The sequence below is a fragment of the Capsicum annuum genome, chromosome 4 (assembly GCF_002878395.1).
Source record: "Capsicum annuum cultivar UCD-10X-F1 chromosome 4, UCD10Xv1.1, whole genome shotgun sequence".
Lineage (NCBI taxonomy): Eukaryota > Viridiplantae > Streptophyta > Magnoliopsida > Solanales > Solanaceae > Capsicum > Capsicum annuum.
In genome coordinates, this window is record NC_061114.1 from 13,800,325 (window position 1) to 13,804,714 (window position 4,390).

Below are 4,390 nucleotides of genomic sequence, written 5' to 3' on the forward strand. Positions count from 1 at the left end.
TTTTTTTTTCTAAAAATTCACCGATAACCAATTGGTTTGAATTCAGGAGGAAGATCAGATAAAATTCATGTATTATTTGACAGGATAGAGTACTTCTATTAATTCTTGTAACCTATTTTACCAATTTTAAAATCGTATCATTTTAACTTTAACTTAAAATTAAAAATTCAAAGTTTGGAGAAAAAAGGTTGAGGTGTATTTGTAGTGAAATAATAATTCACTCACGTAGCTTAAATTTTTATTTTAAAGTACATTTTCAAAATATAATTTTTAACTTTCAAATATTTTTGTAAATTTCTATTTCAGATAACTCATTCTTTTTCAACTTAAGCATTATCGGAAGGGATGTAAGTTATTTGAAGTATACAGTAATTTTTATTCTCTCACATTTTACCAATTCCTCACACCACATATGTCATGACTCAATTTCTCAGGTCATGATGGCGCCTATTATAACCCACCAACAGGCAAACCAATGTCGTAGTCTAGAACGACTACTAACAGACTACCCAAATATATATACATATATATATATATATATATATATATATATATATATATATAGAGAGAGAGAGAGAGAGAAGAAGAATGCGAAATAGATGAACTAAGAAAATCAAATACATAACAAATTCTCAAAACTTGATGTTATCAGTACAAGAGCTTCTAATATAACAAGAGTACAAGAGAGAAATAGACAAAATAAATTACATTGATACAATTTATCTCCGAATACAACATAGAGACAAATCAAGTACATAAGAGGAAGGTAAATAATACTACGAATGTCAGGAGCTCACTCTAAGTCTCCGAACCATGGTTGCTCCACACGATATACACATCAATGGAAATAACCCATATCATAATCTGCAAGCTGCAAAAGTGTAGTATGAGTACCAAACGAATGGTACTCGGTAGACAACTATCAACTGATCTCCAACGATAAAGCAAGTATATGTAAAATATAAATAGAATTGGAACCACACCCAATATCTAGCAACCACACAAAATAGGCAATGAGATAATAAAGATAACCTATCCCATTCATGTCCAAGAGACTAACATATAAGGCTAAGACAGTATCAAGGATGAACTATCCTATTCCAGCCATACTAAAAAATCTCAATACTATACCGTATATCCTTAGTCAATACATGAATAAAGGACGAAAGAAGCTTATATAGCAATATATAAGGCCTAGGAATGAGTATACAATATGAACTGATAAAGGGCGGGATATACGATAATACCATAGCTATATATAACTAGATATACATATATATAGATATAAGGTCAAATTGAAGCACAACCTAGATCATCATATCTTTATTTTAGTGTCTCATAATCCTAGTAGGATTTAGTACTAACATACTCAGAGTTTCTAATCCATTTGTCTCATCATGAATTAATTATGCATAATAATGAAATTGAAAGATAGAAGAGGCGAGAATTATACCTCAAATTTCAATTTCGAATGAATGACAAATTTCTCATACACTAACTATAATAATAATCATAACAATAATAACAACAATATCAATAATAGCGTGACTGTGTGAGTAACCGGCAATTCTGAACAACCAAATACCTATACGAGCCTATGCGTGCCCCTACCACTCCAGGCTCAAAATTTTTAATCAGCATACAACTACACAAGGCATAGTCATCACCCATATCTATGCAATCTTCCCATACAAGTTGATAAATATAGGCTCATACTGGTGATAGGCGATGCACATGCAAGTATGAATGCAATATAATCCACAATATCATAATATCATCATTATAACCATCACTACCATAACCATTATCATCATAATTATCCGTTGGCCTTGTCGGGTATATATATATATTCCATACATAGGGCTAGCCGAACTCGAACCGATAGATATGCACATAGGCACATCAATATAATCATCCTCTATCCTTGTCAGACATCAATATGATCATTCATAATATCCTCCATCTTTTTTGGATATTAATATATTCTCATAGTGTCCTCTAGCCTTGTCGGGTATAAATTTCATTAATATCATATCTTTCGACCTTGTCAGTTATATAAGAATATCATTACGATCATCAATACACATAAATATATAATAGGTGCACTGACTCAAGCCATGTCTAAAAAGGTATACATTCATAAGTCCATGTCCCAAAGTAGGCTTGAAGTGAACTTCGGGACTAGATTATTAAAAAAGTATAAAAAGGGTCAGAATCTCTCACGACCGAAGTGATTAGTAGTATCAAATCGTAGATCAGAATCTGTCGCGATCAATTCCTTAAAACCTCATTATTAACCTCTATTATATATAAGTTATCCATTAAGTTAGACAGTTATTATTGTATAGAAATTTATTTTTAAGATTAAAAGTGGGTTTTAACTCTTATTTAGGAAGAATAGTTATAAGATCATATTTTAACTAGAATCACATCATTTCCAGATATAATGATCATAAATGTATTGAATCTATGCATGTCATAACTAATATCCAAATCAATGAAACCATAAGCATCATACCGCATCTTCCTTCATCCCATACCGGAGAGATGTGTATATAATTATATATATTCATAAACTACAATTGTATCCTTTACAAGGATAAACACTTTTCGTAAATTCAACCCATATCATAACAAGGTCTTTGGCCCAATAATATGTCTGGAATAATTACAACATTATAATTACAGCCTTAGGCCTACATGCGTATTCGAAACTCATATAAAAAATCATGTATATAAATCATCTCATATCTATAAGTCATAGCATATTCACAAGGCATAACATCTCTATAAGCTATAAACCATACCTATAATCATCTAACATATAGGAGGCATGTCACTTCTAGGAGACATACTACATCAATGAAGCATAACTCATAACTTTAAGGCATGTAACATCTATAAGACATCTCATATTTATAGGTCATATATCATGACTATGAGGAATATCATCTCTATAGACCCAATATTATATCTAAAAGGAATTAACATTTCTAAAGGCCCAATATCATTTCTAAGAGGAAATAATAGCATCTCTAAAGGCCCAATATTATATCTAAGAGGAAATATCATCTCTATAAGTCATTATTCATAATTTGGGATAAGTCATAACAATTTACCAAGTCACAAAGTAAACTTATTCTAAAGGCTCAATAGCCTCAACTATGCCTAGCATTCGCAACTAAGTCCACAAGTCTTGGCCTAAGTGGGTCGGACGATCCCACTTCTAATCATTAAATTCCATATTTAGGCAATCTATGCCCCAAACTAGGCTAAGGTATCTAGTTCAAATTCTAGATGTCAAGTAAGCTATAACTAATCCTAAGATAAAAACTTCGTCTAGAAACATGAGCATTTATGCAACTCCATATAAATTATGGTTTTAAGATCACTAGACTAGCCCAACTAAGGTTAGTCATACTAACCATGATTCTAACACTTAAACCACATTCCAAACCTAGCATTATATTGTAATACCCTAAACTTTTCTTAAGCTTAATTTCTTCTTGAGAAGGTTAAAGAATGACTCCCTAGGTGAGTATCATTTTTAACCATATAAAATTTCCCTAATTTCAATATTTTATCACATGGAAAATTTTATAAGCTTTCTGTCAATATAATATTCGCCCAAATCCGATACCCGGGCAAGAATTTATGGCTAAATTAAGTCCTAGTCGTAAAACACTGTCATCTCAGTGCTTGGCGCGTCGTGGAAGGGGCTTATTTAATAATTATCAAATTTCAGTAGCCTAGCAAAATTGTTATTCATAACGCTGAATTTCTAAGTCCCAACTAGTGGGACAACGCGATGGCTCCACATCGTGGTGATCCCAAGAATCCCATTTGTCAATTTTCAGTGAGCCACCGCAATAGTGGTGCATCGCGGTGGCCAATAAAATTGGGCTCCCAGTTATATTTTTCAGTTACATCAAGGATTAAAATGGGGTATTTTGGGCAATTACCCTATCCCTAATCCGTCCATAAACATATAATCAATGGCATAACAAAGCACTTTATGCCCAAAATCTTCATTCTTCACAAAGCAAAAACCCTAAGCATCCAAACCCTTCCCCAAGAACCTCAAGAATTCACCATAGTTTTCTAAATTGAATTGAGATTCAAGGTTCCCAATACAAAGACTTTAATAACCCTCATCCAAAAGTACGATAAGGAGTCTTAAGCAAGCTTATTCATCAAAGTTCATAATTCGAGGTATGTGGGGTTTGAACAAGAACACTCCTTCCATTCTTGTGCCCAAACTTTTGGTTTTCTTAAAAAATATTAATGTTTTCAAGATGAATTATGCCTAAATTTCTATATTTTAAGTATATGAGATTATGGATTTATTCAAGTCATGAATTATATGATACTACATCTATTTTATGATTTG